Genomic DNA, 19,218 nt, shown 5'->3' on the forward strand with positions numbered 1-19,218 from the left:
AGATAAATTTCACTGTGAATGGCTGCTAGTGATGGCCGAGTGATAAACCAGAGCTTCCACTATCTTGATGAAGAAATTACAAAACCCTACTAACCTTCACCTCCTTACGAGATAACACCCTATATATAGCCATTACAGCGTTTTGACGTGTTACAATATAGAAAAACCCTGATCCTTGAAAGTACAGAATTACCGCTAGTATAAACGACTCCCAAAAATTCGAGGAAGAATCTATTGATGTATACATTGACGCTGCCCTTCCCTAACAGTTCAAGGTTTTGGGTGAAACGGTAGCAAATACGGTATCAAGGCAGGGAGGTCAAATGTTTGACTCCTTCGGGGAAGAATCTATTGATGTATACATTGACATTGCCCTTCCCTAAAAGTTCGAGGTTTTTGGTGAAATGGTAGCAAACATGGTATCAGGGTAGGGAGGTCAAGTGTTCGACTCGTGAGAAGTGCATTTGGAGAATTTTCTCGATATTTCTTCTCCCTAGGTGCCGCATGAAGGAAATGTTGCGCGAGCTCCACGTGCAAGGACCATGGGATCTTGGCCTGCACGTGTGGGAGAGTATTAATGTATAAGTTGACACTGCCCTTCCCTAACAGTTCAAGCTTTTTAGGTGATATGGTAGAGTTTTCCCGACACTTCTCTCTCTTACTCTCGCTCTCAGGCGGTGAAATTGGTGATAGCAAGGGGAATGGTGAGCATCTCGCTCCCTCGCTCTCACCTCAAACAAGGTGAAGCGGTGTGTCTTCGACGTTATCAGAGATAATTTATTCTCCACGGAGCCTCTCCAATGGTTGGATCCCCTTATCCTTAGGGCTTTGTTATTCGATCTTTGGCGAGGAGCTCAGAAACTTGCTCTGCTTCTGAACAGAGCTAAGGTTCGTTTATATTAGCAATGGACTTCTTAGCGGAAAAACCCCTTACTTCGATTCTCTCCATCCCTCCCTAACCCTGTCTCTCTATTCACATTCTCTCAACCCCCATCTTCTATATCCCCAATCTCTCTATCCCAGTCCTCTATATCACCTCCTCTAAAAAACAAAAGGGTTCAACGGTGGGTTTGCTGTACTTGCCTTCCTACCTTATTACCAGCATCAAGTCCCCTCACAAACCCCTCACTTCTCAGCAACAAACCCTGATATTCCGACCCTCCAACAATCCTCCTCCCACGATTTGTTTTTACCCACACCCACACCCACACCCACACCCATCGTTGACTATACTATTACACAACCCCAATCAACCAGTGGCTTTAGGGCACCAGGACCAGAACCAGAACCATAACCATAACCTGCTACTCCGACCTCTGACGTTAACCTCTTCTCTTCCCTTCTGTTTTCTACTCCTGTTGTTACCTTCACTCCTTTCCTCCCCCTACTGTCCAACTACCGGTACTAGAGCCCAGGACCAAAACCTGCTATCCCAGCCCAATGCGCACTGCTCGGTAGCAGATTTGGAGGCAAAGGGGCATTCTGAGGAGAGGCATTCGTCAGGTTCGTGTTAGACTGGTGTTGTTGATCAAGGCCATCGTCTTTGTTTGGGGATCATTGATCTACATTTTGGAAGGGATATCCATATCTTTCCCTTTATGAGACCAGCTCTCTTGTCTTGATTTTTCTTTGTTATCCTTTGCCAATTATTTCTTTCTGGCTATTTGTTTCTCTGTTAGTTTGCTGTTTCAACCATTTGATGTTTCATCCAATCTGATATTGGTCCTTTTCTCATCTAAATATCTTGTTATCGTTATGTTATCTTATGTCTGTGTTGTCTATTTATATGGGTTTAACTATTCGTTATTGTTGAATAATGTACACCAGAATACCGTGGGGGTATTTTGGTCTTTTGGGAGTTATTTTTATATTCTGCCACTCTCTTAATAGAGTCGGCTAATGTAAGGGCAATTCTGTCCCTCTTTTGTAATTTTTCTCATTATAAATTAAAGGCTTGCTTGATCATTCAGATCATTTAAGCATTCTCCTATTTTCTGTTTTGTCAACATGGTATCAAAGCCTCTGATCTAGGTTTTCAAAACCCCATCCCTTCCATTGTTCTTCTCTTCCACCCTCTTCCACTCGATCTTCTCTTTGTGTTTTCCTTTTTTCTTGGTTCTCTTCACTCACTAGGGCAGCTCTAATGAGGTGATCATACAATCTAGATGCTGCCCTCAATCCAACTTCTTCAATAGATGGTTTAATCACATATTAAGCTCGATAGCTGCTGCCCAGTGTCTCTACGATTGTTTTTTTGGAGTTCTCCCCTTCTTGAAGATCAGTTTTTCTTTTGCCTTAGAAGCTGTTTTTTCCTTATTGGAGATCCATCATGGCAGTATTGGATAACAACTATCATAGGAATTTCAACTTATTTGAAGCCCATACCCATTATCGATCTCACTTCCGGGTTTTAAACAACCCTGACTCTTATCAATTTTTCGGTTTTCTCTTCTTTGCTTTGGCTGATCTTTGGAGATCTTATTCACATTGCTTCAAAGAGTGCTCAACATTACTATCAACCTCTTTCAAGTTGTTTTGCAGACCCCTAACCCCAATCAATCTCCTCTTTTAGGGTTTTTTCAAAACCTTGAGCCATATCTATTTTTGGGGGTTAGGGCTGCTTGTTGCTGCTATTGCTTTCAAGAGAATTTCTGCTGCCAAGAGGATCACTCGACCTCATATTCAGCTTCTTCTTCTAATTTTTTTGCAAAGCTTTAGCCATCATCATTTCAGACTCTGATATTACCACGGCTACTTCTGGAGGTGATGGTCAGTCTAACTGCCATTAAACTTGATGGTACCAATTATCTAATGTGGGTCTCTCTCTTTGACTGTGGCTGGAAGAGGACTTACTGGCCATCTTACTGGCACCTCTCCATAGCCTACTGAAGTGGGCCCCCTTCTAGCTCGATGGAATGCTAATGATGCTATGGTTATGTCCTTTGTTCTGAACTCCATGCAACCAGAACTTTCTGCACAGTACCTTCTCCTTGACACAGCTACACAGATATGGACTGCTGCCAAGGAAACATATGGATAGTTGAGGAATGATGCACAGGTTTATGAGATTTGGAAGACACTCCATACCACTACTCAGAAGGAGTTGTCTGTCGCCAAATACTATGCCTCCCTTAAGCTTATGGCAACAATTGGATCACTACTCATGTTTTCAGCTCTCTACAGCCACCGACATTGGTGCCTAACGAAAGTATGTGGACCAGATTCGAGTTTATGATTTTTTGGCTGGCCTTAATGTTGAATATGATCCAATTCGTGTGCAAGTTCTTTGTAGGGTACCCTTTCCGACATTGGAGCAAGCCTTTTCTTATGTTCATACTGAAGAGACACGTCAGGCTGTTATGATGTTGACTCCTACAGTTGAGAGATCAGCCCTACAGGCTGCTGGTTCCAACTCTACTCCTACTTCTGAGAGTAGTGCTTCTACTGCTGCTCCTGCAAAAGAGCCTATGTGTTGAAAGTTAGGGGTAGTTTTGTCATTGCCATTTTAGGTTTGTTGGGTTCTATGTAATTTTCTATGTTTTGAGTCTTCATTTGTTAAGTTGTAATGGGTAAGGGCTTAGGGGTGATTTCCTAATAAACCCCTAACCAACTTACCTTTTTACTTTGACTTAATTATAAATAGAACCCAAGGCCTGCGATAGAATCCATCTTCTATTGGTGGCTGCTGCTTCCTTCTCACGGCAGTGCGTCTTTCCTTTTCTCTTCTTTTCTTCTTCTTCTTCTTTTTCTTCTGCTGGTTAGCTAGTTCTGATTTCTAACATGGTATCAGAGCGATACTAATCAGCTAAAGGATCTTCTTTCATCTCCTTCTGCTGATTTCTCTCAGTTTTAGTTTCCTGGTGTGCAGGCACCTATTGCTGCTTCTTTTGTTTGTTGATGGATTGAAGGCTCCATATACACATGAATGGAGTATTTAGGTGTGATAATTATCAGTGATTTACAGACCATCCATTGAAGTTTCTATTGGAGCATGGATATAGTTATGTTTCTATTCTCAGAAAATAGAAACAAGTGAAGATTCTTCGAGATTTTTGCAGCTCTTCTGGTTCTGATTTTTTGAAGATTGCTTGTACCAGACTAGACGAAGACTCAACCTGATCTGTTTCCTGTTCTGGTGAGCTGATCGAGTGCTTCAGAATCTATTGTTTAACACCTGCGGATGCTCTGTTTTCTGGGTATTTTTGAGCCACATAGTTGGCCTCACAGTTTCTGATCCAAGTGGTTGCTTGGGCTGGTCTTTTGGGGTTTCATTCCCCCCTCCAGGTACTTGCTTCGATCCCTTTTTCAGCCTCTTTCTCCCTGCTGATTGTAAGTTCTGCAAAATCACCTCTATTGCAGCCGGAAGTGCTCTGTTTTTTTTTTGGATCCTGGATTCTACCTCTATTGGGTCTCTTTCTTTATTTTTTTCTCTGCCTATTACTCTGGAATTCTGCAATAGTTGGTGCCTTGTTTGTGTATGGTTGAGGCCTCCTTTATTTTTTTCTCTGCTGCCTATTACTCTGGAATTCTGCAATAGTTGGTGTCTTGTTTGTGTATGGTTGAGGCCTCCTTTATTTTTTTCTCTGCTGCCTATTACTCTGGAATTCTGCAACAGTTGGTGATTTGTTGTGTGTGGTTGCTGCCCTCTTGTTGGCTAGCTGTTCTCTTGTGGTCATAGTTCAATATCTCGCGATATATCGGTATCTCGGGCCTACCGAGATATCCGAAATATCCGAAATATGGCGAGATTTCGCCGAAAATATTGCATTTTTTTTTGCAATATTTCGGGAGTCCATTTCGGTGGGTTTTTGGCCATACCTAGGCCTAGTATTTCATGGACACCCTTATTTAAGCTAAATAAACACATTTAAATCTTTATATTGCAAAAAAATGAACTCAAAGTGGTGTTTTGGGCTTGCACCTTTGATTGACAGTATACGGCCGCCGACCCTAATGTATAAATAGTTAAATACACATTGATTAGGTAGTTAAAGACATAAAAGAAATTTAAACAAACTAATTAAAAGTTAAAACTCATAAGACATAATTCATAAATCATATTCTCATAAACACTCCATAATAGTCAATGACTTGATACTTCGATAGTCAATACTCAACTTACAACTTACAACTTACAACTTACAAGTTATAACTTACAAAGTTACAAGAGACAAGACTCACAAGTCACAAGTGTTAATAATAGTTGCTGTGCCTTCCTGGATCAACCCCACTCATGGCCCGCTGGAGTTGACGTCCATTGTTCTCTGTTTGAAGGACATATGTGGACCATGGTATAGTTCTGGAGAAGAAACGAGTGTAGTCATCTACAACTATCATGTAAATGGAGTCATCAACATACTGTAGGTAACCTATCCTAGGATATGGGTTAGGGTCACCAATCGGTCCAGCCTGTGAAGAAGATGAGCCAGTATGATATGATGTTGCCGAACTAGCGACGTTGGCACTAGCTGCATGTATGGCTGGTGAGGTTGGTGGCTAGGGTATGCAAAGATGTCATCCACAAAAGATGATCCAGTATGTCCCTGGGACTGGGACTGGGATTGGGGGTCATAGTCCCCTACCCCACTAAACTGCCCATATCCATAGCCATATCCACTGTGAGGTTGTGATGGAGTGGTATGTGTGTCAAAAGATGGGGCACGCCAATGCCCAGTCGATCCTCCCTCCCTCCCTATCACCCATACTCAAACCGCCAACAGAGCTAGATAAGTCATCAATGTCTATAAAATCAGCTTGTAATTGTGTTTGTCGACCCCTACACTTACTACTGTATGGTTGTATGGGGGCTTGTGAGGGTGGGGGTGCGGGGTCACGTGCACCGTGGTTCGTATCCTGTGTGGCATGATCAAATTGTGTCTCTCCAGTGAATCGGACTGGCTCTACAGGCGCTGTATCCTCGCCTACCACATAACGCTCTCGCATTCCATCAAAATCTTCACCATCACCTCCACCACCACCATCACCATCACCACCATCATCATCACCTGAGGACCTAGACCAATCATCATCATCAGCAACATTGCCACCAGTGGGATGGAATGGTATGGGTGATTCTTCTCGTGCATGTATCTGACCCTTGTCCGCCATGTAATCATCCACATCAGCACCAATCTCGGAAGCTATCACGGGGTTGGGCCTACCTCCCTCCTGATCCAACACCGGCTCACCTCTATCCCTCACCCAATCCACAATAGGGTCCTCATCGTTTGAGTCAACTTGAAAGATGTCGGCGAGGTCAATAGTGCCCCTTTGTCCCTCATGTCCCATGTGTATGTGTTGCAGTTCAGCCTCAAGTTGTAGTGCACGTACACCATGTCAGATAGATGTTCAGACCCCAATCTGTTGCGCCTTTTGGAGTGGATGAACGTAAAGGTACTCCAGTTCCTCTCATAGCCAGATGCGGAACATGTTTGGGCAAGGACGTTGATTGCTATTCTTCTTAAATGCTCAGCCGATTTCCTATACAACACCTACCATTCAACTGCATTACAAGTTTACAACAAAAAAAGACGTGTCAAATGTTGTTTCATGTTTCAACTTTCAATACATATGTAATTTAAAACTTAAAAGAATTAGATATTGAATTGAGTACCAGCATTACCGCGTGCTCTGCCTTGTATTGCAGCATTGGTTCCAAAACTTCCTAATGCATCCCTAAACATCTTCATTTACACCCATGTGGAAAATTAGTAAGTACTTATTACTAATTAGTAATTACTACTTGCTAATTATATTCCAAATGAATTCTAAGACTCACCTCATTGTTGCAAACATAGTACTATATCTCACGATATATCGGTATCTCTGGCATACCGAAATACCCGAAATATCCAAAATTTCGCCAAATTTTGCCGAAATATTGCATTTTTTCTGCAATATTTCGGGGGTCCATCTCGGTGGGTATTTGACCATATCTAGGCCTGATACTTCATGGACACCCTTATTTAAGCTAAATAAACACATTTAAACCTTCATATTGCAAAAAAAAATGAACTTAAAGTGGTGCTTTGGGTTTGCACCCTTGATTGACTGTATACGGTCGGACCCTGTTGTATAAAATAGTTAAATACATATTGTTTAAGTACTAACAGACATAATAACAAATTTTAACAAAGTAATGAAACAAAAATAAAGTCAAATGTAGCCTTTAGTTTAAAGTTTAAACTCATAAAGTCATAAGCGCATAAGTCATAACTCATAAACTTCATAATAGTCAATAGTTCAATACTCAATACACAAAGTATTTCTACGAAATTTACCGAAATATACCAAAATTTATCGAAATATATTGCTCAATACACAGTATTTCTACGAAATATACCGAAATATCGCCAAAATTGGAACTTTTTTCATTTCGGAAGCCCATCTCATCTCGGCCCTACCGAAATTACTGGAATTTCGCGATATATCGGCGATATGTTGCGAAATTTTGTACCATGGTTGCAAATAGCTTGTAGTTGACCATCTGGCTCCAACTTCTTCACTACTTGTTTCACAGCATCAATAAGTTGAATTTCCAACTCAAGCCTATTATTATATTGATACTTGGGGTTCAAGTAGTATGTTGAAATTTGACCTATAGAAATGAGATATTGTCAAATGCATAGGTAATTAGTAAATAGTAATACTATGAATTAGTTACATAAAACAAATTTACTCACCAGCCTTATGCAGTGGATGCATAAGTTGATTCTCTTAGCAAGCATTGATGATATCCAAGAAGTGCTTGCTACTGCGAGGAGCTACACTATAGACACTATCTTTCATCAAGTCCATTGCAGCATATACGACTGGCATGGTTGGGCCCTTGAGAGCGGAGTCAGCAATATGTAGAACTTTAACTACTGGCTCCAAAACTTTCACCACTTTGCTTAGTTTTGTCCAGAAGTCCTCAGATGACATGGTTGCTTGTGCTTCCCTCCTAGTTGCAGCATTGGAACCCTTCCATCCAAACCACTCCTCAGAAGCAAACATACTTCTCAGCCCGGCCTTATTTGTCTCTATGCTTTTTAGGGCAATGTAGTTGGTGGCAAATCTTGTGATGCCCGGCCTAACCAAGTCACCCCCACATTTTTTCCCTCAATAGATTGAGTGTAAATGAGTGGTTGTATACAAAGTTGGTGACTTGTCTTGTACTTTCAACCACAGTCTTCTCCTACTTTAACTTTCCCATATCCTTTAGCATTTAATCAATGCAACGGATTGCACAAGGAGTCCAAAAAAATCGATACTTACTGTTGTTCATCATCTTCTCACTGGCCAGCTTGAAGTTGCGTCCGTTGTCCGTTACAATCTGGACAACGTTATCAATTCCCACATCTTTTTGTAACTACTTCCTTTAACAATCTGTAAGTGTATTTTGCATCCTTTATCTCTTTGGATGCATCCACAGATTTGAGGAAAACTGTCATTCCATCACAATAAACCATAAAATTGATGATGGACTTTCTTGTAGGCCCAGTCCATCCATTTGCCATTACAGTCACCCCATATGTCTCCCACATACTCCTCATCTCCCTAATGTAGTCATAAATCTCAGACTTTTGTTGAGGTAGATAAACATTCATTACCTCATATGGGGTAGGGCCCTTGAACCCTGGGCCAACCTCTGCAATTGTATCAATCATGGTGTCATAATGGGGGCCTTGTGCAGTGTTTGTTGGGATGGTATGATATAGCATCCACTTAGCTATTGACTCTTTAACTAACCCCTTCATCCCCTTCTATGCTCCTTTGATTCTTGGTTGACTGCTTCCTTTCTTCCTATGTAGTTTAGGATTTGATGCTGATAGTGGTATTGGTACTGATAGAGGTGTTGGGGCTGCCTTCACACTTTGTGATCTTTTAAAAGGATTGAAAGATCTAGAATCACCAGATGTGCCAGCTCCTCCACTACCCCCTACTCTCTGTCTTTGCTGATCATCTTGAAAACTAACTGTACTCCTTGAAACAGTCCGTCGAAAGTCCCTAGCCTCCTTTACTGTTTGTATATCATCAGGTACTGCAATGTCCTCGTCATCATCATCATCAGAGGAATCATCATCATCATGGTATTGTCCTCCTCCTCCCATTGAACTCCTCACTGTATCCTCAAGTTGTTTTCTTATTCTCTGCATGTCAGCCTTCCTCTTCTTCTTTCTCCTCAAATTCTCACCAATCTCCCTAGCTACTTGCACAGGTACCATATGGCAACCTACAACATCTTTAGATCCTCCAGTCAGATGTTATTTAAGTCTACCAGACCCACCTCCCAAAAACTGCATGTGACAATAGTTACATTGGGATTTTCTCTTATCCCCATCAATTGGAGTGCCATGTAACCATGCAATGTCAACCCTATGCCGACTGGCTGGCCCCTGTTCTCTTTGCTCCCTCTGCCCCTTCTGTTGACTACTTTCCCCTAACTTTTGCTTGCCCTTCGCATGTTGTCTTTCACGATCCGCCATAATAATACTTGTTTACTGCAATGTAAGTAAAACAAATAATTAAAAACTTAATATAGAAGCACTTCAATTGAGACTTTTAGAATACTAAAACAATTGTGTAGCTATTTAATATTTTTCCCCAAACCCTTATATTTTTCTCATAATTAAAAATAATTTTTTATATATAATTTTTATATAATATTGACCTAACACAACAAAACCGGAAATTATTAAACATGATATATATCTAATGCATTTCAAAACATGTAGAAATTATTTTCATATTTTTTCATTATTTTTCAAACCTAAAACTCATATTTTTCCTTATTTATTTATATATTTTTTAAATATTTTTCTTAATTTTCGAAAATAAAAATAATTATTTATGGCAGAAAAATAAGTTCGGCACCGTGAAGCCGTAGATCGGCCATTGGTGTCTAACATATATTTAATTCATCCCCATCTAAGTTATATTACCCCTAATTTTTTCCTATTTTAGTTGTAGGAAAATCAATTTTTAAAACCAGAAAAAAAAAAAAAAAAGGCATATGGAAAAATTTTTTCGACACTATGAGGTTGTAGATCGGCCTCCAGTGTCTAACATATATTAATATCATCACCATACAACATGTATTGAACATACTATTTTCAAAAAAATTAGTTTTAAAGAAAAAAGAATTACCTTAAATAGTGAAAAATCCTTTACAATCTTGTTAGGAGGTGTTTCCGACGTGTTTTTGGCGATGATCTTTCGAAGAAGATGAAGAACAAGTTGGAAGATCCTTAGAATCCAAGTTGGAAGAGTAGCAAACAAAGAAAAAAGCCCCAAAATAACTTCTGCCCAGCTCTTGATCGGTATTTCGACCGTTAGCTGGCGAAATATGCTATTTATACCCATGTTTTAATGACCCACGTGACCTGTTTTGTAACATTTTGGCGATATATCGGTATATCGCCGAAATGTCCCGAAATTTACGAAATATCGATCGAAATTTTGATTTTTTTTGTTTCGCCTTTACATCTTGTCTTGGCCCTGCCGAAATTACCGAAATTTCACGATATATCGGCGATATATTGCGAAATTTTGTCCCATGCTTGTGGTACTTTTATTTGACTGGTTTTATTTTTCCCTTTTGGTGCCATGGGAGAGAGTAAAAATAATCCAGTGGTTACATCTCAAATTGACAATGTAAGGTCACTATTACTTCTATCAAGCTGAAAGGGAGTTCGAATTATTTGTTATGGGCTCAAGCTGTGAAGGTTTATATTATGGCCAAGAAGAAACTCATGTATCTTACCTCCGATCCACCTACATCTGATTCAAAAGATTATGAGGATTGGATGCAAGATAATACCATTATTTTGATTTGGTTATAGGACAGAATGGAACCAGAGATTGCTGCAAACATGATGTTTCACACCATGGCTAAGGGTTTGTGGGATGATTGGAAGGATACCTATTCATAGGAGAAGAATATGAATTGAGTCTATGACTTATATGAGAAACTTTTTCAGCTCCGGCAGTCCAACAAGCCTCTCCAAGACTACTACAACACTTTTATTGGTCTTATTGAGGAATTAAATGTTTTTCAACCCCTCACCATTGATATTGACAAATTAAAAGCACAACGGAATGAATTTTTTGTGTCTAAATTTCTGGTTGGACTAGATTTTGATTTGAAATTTGTGAAGGGACATATTCTTGCTGGAGAAACTGTTCCTACTCTTGCTGATACGTTCTCCCGCCTACAACGTATCTCTTCTCCTTGAAAGACTGACTCTACTCCCAAGGAGAATTCTGCCTTTATGGCTGGTCGTGGACGTAACTCAGGGGGAGGACGTGGTGGTGGTGGTCATGGCACTGGTGGTCAATCAGGTGATAAGCCTTTTCGGAAGTGTAATCACTGTGGCAAAATTGGTCACACGGTTGATTTTTGTTGGGACAAGCATGGCAAACTCGATTGAGCACCTCAATCTACCAATCATGCAGTGTCTGACGGAGGTAGTGATGGTGCTGCCCATAGTGATCCTCCACAGGTTTCCCTATTAGGTAGTGGTTCTACCACAACTCTTTATCGTGATGATCTCTCCTGGATATTGCGGCATTTACAACACTTGGCGGCATCCAGTCTTACATCCATCGGGCCCTCATCTTCTTTTGCAAATCTAGCTCATGCAGGTACACTTGCTCTTCTTACCACTACTACTACATGCTGGATTATTGACTCAGGGGCTTCTGCTCATAGGACTGGTGAGTCATCGTTATTTACCACTTATTTACATACACATTCATCTTCACTTGTTATTCTTGCAAATGGTTCTTCTACTCCAGTTTCTGGGCATGGTACCATCTCACCCACTTCTTCTATGAGGCTCTCGTTTGTGTTACATGTCCCTCAGTTACCGTTGAATATTCTTTCTGTCAGTTAAATAACTAAAGCGTTACATTGTTCTATGACTTTCTTTCCTTCTTATTGTGTTTTTCAGGATCTTTACACGAGGAAGAAAATTGGTGGAGGGTGTGAAAATGATGGACTCTACTACCTTGACCATGGTGCTCCTACCTTGTTTGCCATTGCTGCTACTATTGGTGGGTTGTCTCCGTTCCAGTGGCACTGTCGTTTAGGTCATTTGTCTTTAGTTAAGTTAAAGTTGTTATTTCCTTCTTTTAAGTCTGTGTCTCGGTTAGAGTGTGAAGCCTGTGAGTTGGGAAAACATCACCGTGCCTCCTTCCCTTCTTGTACTATGGCTCGAAGTTCGTCTTTATTTTTTTTAGTCCATTCGGATATTTGGGGTCCTTGTCGTGTTAAGAATCGGAGTGGTTTCATGTATTTTATCACTTTTGTGGACGACGATTCTCATCTCACTTGGTTATACCTCTTGAAGGATCGTTCCGAGTTTATATCTGTATTCCAAAACTTTTATAATGAAATCACAACTCAGTTTGGTTTACCTATTAAAACTTTTCGTTCTGATAATGCTTTGGAGTATGTTCAGCATGATATTTCTGCTTTTTGTGTTTCTCATGGAATGATTCACCAAACTAGCTGTTCCTACACTCCACAACAAAATGGGGTGGCGGAACGTAAAAATAGACATTTACTGGAGGTTGCCCGCACTATCATGTTCCATATGCATGTTCCAAAGCAATTTTGGTGTGAAGGGGTGCTTACTGCCTGTTACTTGATTAATCGAATGCCTTCTTCTATTCTTGCCGACAAGTCCCCCTTTTCCATTGTTTTTCCTAGTCAGCCCATTTTACATTTACCTCCTCGTGTTTTTGGGTGTATTTGTTTTGTTCACAATCTACATGCTCATTCTAACAAACTATCTCCCTGGGCCACTAAGTGTGTTTTTCTTGGATATTATTGTATCCAGAAAGGGTACAAGTGTTATGACCCTATCATCCATAGGTATTTTGTTAGTGCTGATGTCACTTTCTTTGAGGATCGTTCTTATTTTTCTTCCTCCTCTTCTGTCTCTGAGGATGAGTGGCGTGTTGATACTCCTCTTGTCCCTGCTCTTGTCCCATTCCCTACACCACCATTGCAGGTTTATCAGCGACATGGCAGGACAGTACCACATGAAGAAGTTCCAACGGCTCCTCTTATTTCACCACCTCGAGTGAAGCTCTACCTTCTTCTTTAACTGATGACTTACCTATTTCCTTACGTAAAGGTACTCGCTCTTGCACTCAAAAGTCTACTGCTTTATATTCTATTGATAAGTATGTGCCCCTTTCTCACGTACCCTCTTCTATTCATATTTTTGCCTTGTCATTGTCTTCCAACCGTATTCCCAAAAATCATACTGAGGCTCTCCTTTTCCTGGTTGGAAGAAGGCCATGGATGTGGAAATGGATGCTCTCTTATCTCGTCACACTTGGAGTTTGGTAGATCTGCATCATGGAAAAGAACTTGTTAAGTGTCGCTGGGTTTGCACAATCAAATATGGTTCTGTTGAGCGGCTTAAAGCCCGTCTGGTTGCCAAGGGGTATACATAGACTTATTGTGTGGACTACTTTGAGACATTCTCTCTTGTTGCTAGGTTGAATTCTGTTCGCCTACTTATTTCTATAGCAGTTAATTTTGATTAGCCCTTGATTCAGTTGGATATTAAAAATGCCTTCTTGTATGGTGATCTTCACGAGGAGGTGTATATGGAGCAACCTTCTGGGCATGTTGCTCAGGGGGAGACTAGTATGCGGGTATGCAAATTGCATAAAGCAATCTATGACCTCAAACAATCACCCAGAGCATGGTTTGAGAAGTTCAGTGCCACAGTTGTATCGTGCGATTTTTCACAGTGTTATTCTGATTATTCTGTGTTTGTTCGTCGTCGTAATGGCAAGTTGGTGGTTCTGGTTGTGTACGTTGATGATATTGTTTCTGGTGATGATGTGTCAGGCATTGCTGAGGTAAAAGCTTACTTACAACAGAATTTTCAAACCAAGGATTTAGGTGATCTTCACTACTTTCTTGGCATTGAGGTTGTGAGAAGCAAGAAGGGTATTAGTCTTTCCCAGAGGAAATATGTGTTAGATCTTTTGTCTGATACTAGAATGCTTGCATCCAAGCCAATGGATATTCCCATGGATCCTCATCAGAAGTTTGGGGTAGATGATGGCGATTCTCAAGGATGTACGTCAGTACAGGAGTTTAGTTGGAAAGTTGATTTATCTTACTGTCACGAGACCTAACATCTCTTTTGTTGTTGGTGTTCTAAGCCAGTTTATGCAAACTCCTCAGAAAGCTCACTAGGACGCTGCCATTTGTATTCTTCATTATTTGAAAGGTGCTCCTGGTAAAGGGCTGGTTTATCGTCCTAATCGACATATGGATCTGATTGCGTATTTTGATGCAGATTGGGCAGGATTGGCAAGTGATCGTCTTTCCACTACAGGTTATTGTACGTTTGTTGGGGGTAATCTTGTCTCGTGGCGTAGTAAGAAGCAGACTACTATTGCGCGGTTGAGTGCAGAGGCTGAGTATCGGGCTATGGCCCACACTACAGCTGAGTTGATGTGGCTCAGGTTTCTACTACTTGAGGTGGGGTTTCCTGTGCCTACACCGATGAAGATGTACTGTGACAACCAGGCAGCTATATACATTGCTAGTAACCCTGTTTACCATGAGCGGACTAAACATATTGAAGTAGATTGTCACTTTGTTCGCGATGCCGTCTTGAAAAAGCTAGTTGAGACTCTGTTTGTTTCGTCTTCGAATCAGCTAGCTGATGTCTTCACCAAAACCTTGTTTGCTCCTAATTTTTGCACCTGTTGTAACAAGCTGAGGATGGGAGACCTATATGCTCCAGCTTGAGGGGGAGTGTTGAGAATTAGGGGTAGTTTGGTCATTGTTATTTGGGTTTTTGGGTTCTATGTAATTTTCTATGTTTTGAGTCTTTATTTGTTAAGTTGTAATAGGTAAGGGCTTAGGGTTGATTTCCTAATAAACCCTTAACCAACTTACCTTCTTTACTTTGACTTAATTATAAATAGAACCCAAGGCCTGTGATAGAATCCATCTTCTATCGCAGGCTGCTGCTTCCTTCTCACGGCAGTGTGCTCCTTCCTCTTCTATTCTCTTCTTCTTCTTCTTTTTCTTCTGCTGGTTAGCTAGTTCTGATTTCTAACAGTGTGAACATTACAACAAACCATATCACACTAAGGCTCAGTGCTGGAAATTACATGGGAAGCCCGTTGATTTTGAGGCCAAACGTGGTCGTGGTAAAACTAAAAACAGGTCCAATCACATTGAAAGTGTAGCTACAGCCCCCGCTGTTGAAAATAGCCTCTCCCAGGAACTACTGGCTTTCAGGCGTATGTTACAGACTTCCGCTGTCTCTACTACATCTGCTGCCAGTTACTCCACTACATCAAATTCCCACTTTGCCCGTTTAGGTATTTCCTTTGCTGGTCATTGTGCATCGATTGTCTCTACTCCGTGGATTATAGACTCCGGTGCCACTGATCACATGACAGGTTCTTCTAGCCTTTTTCCTACCTATTCACCTACTTCTAGCATGGATAAATTCAAAATAGCTGATGCATCCCTCTCATCTATTTCTGGGAAAGAATCCATTAGTTGTTCCCCTTCTTTTACCTTGTCTTCTGTGTTGTATATTCCCAATTTCACTAATAACCTTCTCTCTATTAGCAGTATTACCAAAAATCTGAATTGGTGTAAAGTGACAATTTTTCCTACTCATTGTGTCTTTTAGGAACTGGACTCGGCGAAGACGATTGGATCGGGTAAAGTGCATGGTGGATTGTACCTACTTGATGGTGAACCTCTTGCTACGCAAGCATTACCTTCTCAACTCTGTCAACCTGCATCTTTCTCCTCTGAATTACACCAATGGCATTCTAGACTAGGACACCCCCTTAGGAACTTTATCACATTTATTTCCAGCATTACTTAAAAGTTGTAATAAGGAAGATTTTTTTTGTGAGCCTTGTGTCTTGGCCAAACAGATACGTTCAAACTATCCTATTTTTAATAATAGGTCTTCTTCCTTATTTCATTTGGTTTATACTGATGTGTGGGGTCCTAGTAGAAAAGCTTCTATTTCTGGTCATCGGTGGTATGTCTCTTTCATAGACTATTATTCCCAATTCACTTGGGTCTACCTAATGCATACAAAAAAATGAAGTTTTTTTCATGTTTTCAGCATTTTCACAAGATGGTTCAGACCCAATTTAATACTACTCTCAAAGTCTTGAGAAGTGACAATGGGACAGAGTATATGGAAGGTTAGTTCCAAAAATACTTTGCTGTCCATGGGATTTTACATCAGACCAGCTGTGTTGATACTCTAGCCCAGAATGGTGTGGTTGAGAGGAAGAATCACCATCTCTTGGAGGTAAGAGCACTAATGTTTGCTCGACATGTCCCGTCCTTTTATTGGGGAGATGCTGTCCTCACTGCGGCCTATTTAATTAATAGGCTACCTAGTCGGGTTCTTAGTTCCAAGTCCCTTGCTGAGTTTTTACTTGGCTCTTCTTCTTTTGTTGTTACCCTTAGGGTGTTTGGCTGTGTTTGTTATGCCAAGGATACTAGGTCCCCTGATAAACTTAAGCCCCATAGTCTCCGCTACATTTTCTTAGGGTACTGTGCCACCCAAAAGTGGTACAAGTGCTATTATCCTCCTACCCGACGTACTATGGTAAGTATGGATGTTGTCTTTTATTAGAGTGTCTCATATTATTTGTCCCCACCTATTCAGGGGGAGAGTGTTAGTGAAGATGTGCTGACCATAGAACCTCCCCTGCAGTATGTTTACAATGAGTCTGTTCCTGTTCCTCCTGTTCCTCCTACTCCTAATCCTCCCTCTGCCTCAAGGGGAGAGGTTCCTATATAGGGGGAGACCATCACAGGCACTGTTGTTGACATTCCTATTTAGGGGGAGAACACTCCAGTCCAGAAAACTCCAGTCCAGAAGACCATTAGTGAATTTCAGAGGAGGATTAATGAATTTAATGTGCAGACCTATATAAGGAAACATAAGCAGCTTCAATCCACTGTAGCACCAGTACCCATCCAATTGCCGAATCTGTCTCCAGAACTTGCTTCTCCACCGAGTAATACTTCTTCTCTTGATCTACGTATTAATTTACTTGAAGGTGTCAGGGCTTGCACTCAGCACCCTATATCCAACTTTGTTTCTTATGACTCCCTTTCTCCATCTTTTTGTACTTTTGTTTCTTCTCTTTCTTCTGTTTGTATTCCTAGCAACTGGTAGGAAGCTCTATCAGATGGAAAGTGGAAGGCAACAATGATGGAAGAAATGGAAGCCTTGAAAAAGAATGACACTTGGGAGCTTGTAGTTCTTCCACCAGGAAAAAGGACTGTTGAATGCAAGTGGGTGTTTGTAGTGAAACAGAAGGTAGATGGCACTGTGGATAGATATAAGGCACAACTCGTGGAAAAAAGTTTACTCAGACATATGGGATTGACTACCAGGAGACCTTTGCCCTTATTGCAAAGCTGACTACTGTCCGAGTTTTGCTATCTTGTGCATTCACTCTTCGATGGGATTTACTGCAGTTGGATGTGAAAAATGCCTTTCTCAATGGAAAACTTGATGAAGAGGTGTATATGGATGTTCCTCCAGGGTTCTCTTGTGACAAAAACCAAGGCAAAGTGTGTAAATTGAAGCGTGCACTTTATGGGCTGAAGTAGTCACCTAGAGCTTTGTTTGGCCGGTTTCACAAGGCCATGATTTCTATGGGCGACAAGCAGAGTAATGTTGATCACACTCTTTTTATAAAGAGGGTTGGTGAGAAAGTCACTGCTCTTATAGTCTACGTTGATGATAGTGTGGTCACTGGCAATGATGGTGATGAGATCAGTCGTATGAAGACTTCTCTTAGACAGAAGTTTGAAATGAAAGATCTAGGATAACTAAAGTACTTTCTGGGAATTGAAGTTGCTAGATCCTCTAAAGGCATTTTTCTCTCCTAAGGAACTATGTCCTAGATTTATTGGCTGAAATTGGTTTGCTAGGATATCATCCTTTAGATACTCCTATGGATTCTAATGTTCTTCTTAGAGAGGAGGGTGAATTTGTTGATAAAGGCCGGTTCCAAAGACTAGTGAGGAAGTTGATTTCTCTCTCACACACACGTCCTGACATTGCTGTTGCTGTGAGTACTGTGAGTCAGTTCATACATGATCCCTACTCTTCCCACATGGAGGCTGTTTTTCGCATTCTTCACTACTTGAAGTCAGCTCTAGGGAAAGGCATTCTCCTGTCTCCTCATGGTCACCTACGGATAGAGGCATACATTGATGCGGATTGGACTGGTTCTCCGGATCGGAAGTATTGTTCTTTTGTAGGTGGCAACCTTATCACTTGGCGTAGCAAGAAGTAGAATGTAGTGGCTTGTTTTAGTGCTGAAGCAGAGTTTCGTGCTATAGCACAAGGCATTTGTGAGTTGCTCTGGCTGAAAGGTTTGCCACAAGACCTTGGTGTCCCTGTCTGTCTCCCTATGATGTTGTACTGTGACAACAAGGTTGCAATCAGCATTGCACATAATCCGGTACAACATGATCGTACCAAGCATGTTGAAGTGGATAGGCATTCCATCAAGGAAAATTGGAGGAAGGGCTGATTTGTGTTCCTTCTGTGAAGTCTACTGATCAGCTTGGTGATATATTCACCAAGGGACTGCTCGGAAAGATGTGTCATCCTAGTTTAGTCAAATTGGGCATGTTTGATGTTTTTGCTCTAACTTGAGGGGGAGTGTTGAATAATGTACACCAGAATACCGTGGGGCATTCTGGTCTTTTGGGAGTTATTTTTATATTCTGCCTCTCTCTTAATAGAGTCGGGTAATGTAAGGGCAACTCAGTCCCTCTTTTGTAATTTTTCTCATTATAAATTAAAGTCTTGCTTGATCATTCAGATCATTCTAGCATTCTCCTATTTTTTGTTTTGTCAACAGTTATCCTGAAGTTTGATTTCTGATATCCAAGTGCAAGCTGATTCTCTGTTTTCATCTTACTGCTTTTTGTTTAAATGCTATCCATAGCGTTTTAGTTCCCTTGTGGTGATCGTATTTACCTAGTTACTATATCCCTATAGTACAAGAAGCATTTATATCATTCTCATATTTGCGGGTCTTGGTGGATTTTACCGCTTTCCCATCTATTGCAAGCAGCAGTTACCTGTCATAATAGGTGCCAAAGCTGGTTTGCTTTGAGACCTGCACGTGCAACCAAGGAAATGGTCGCTAAATTTTTCGTTTGAATTGCCATCGAACAGTGGT

At 40.9% G+C, this 19,218-nt stretch overlaps 1 protein-coding gene across 1 annotated transcript in view; it reads left to right on the forward strand.

Annotated features, from left to right (window-relative positions):
• Nucleotides 1-19,218, forward strand: part of LOC122646819 (disease resistance protein RPV1-like) — a 29,996-nt gene that overhangs the window by 804 nt on the left and 9,974 nt on the right. The gene's annotated exons all lie outside the window — the stretch shown is intronic.

Source organism: Telopea speciosissima, chromosome 11, assembly GCF_018873765.1.
Source record: "Telopea speciosissima isolate NSW1024214 ecotype Mountain lineage chromosome 11, Tspe_v1, whole genome shotgun sequence".
Taxonomy (NCBI): domain Eukaryota; kingdom Viridiplantae; phylum Streptophyta; class Magnoliopsida; order Proteales; family Proteaceae; genus Telopea; species Telopea speciosissima.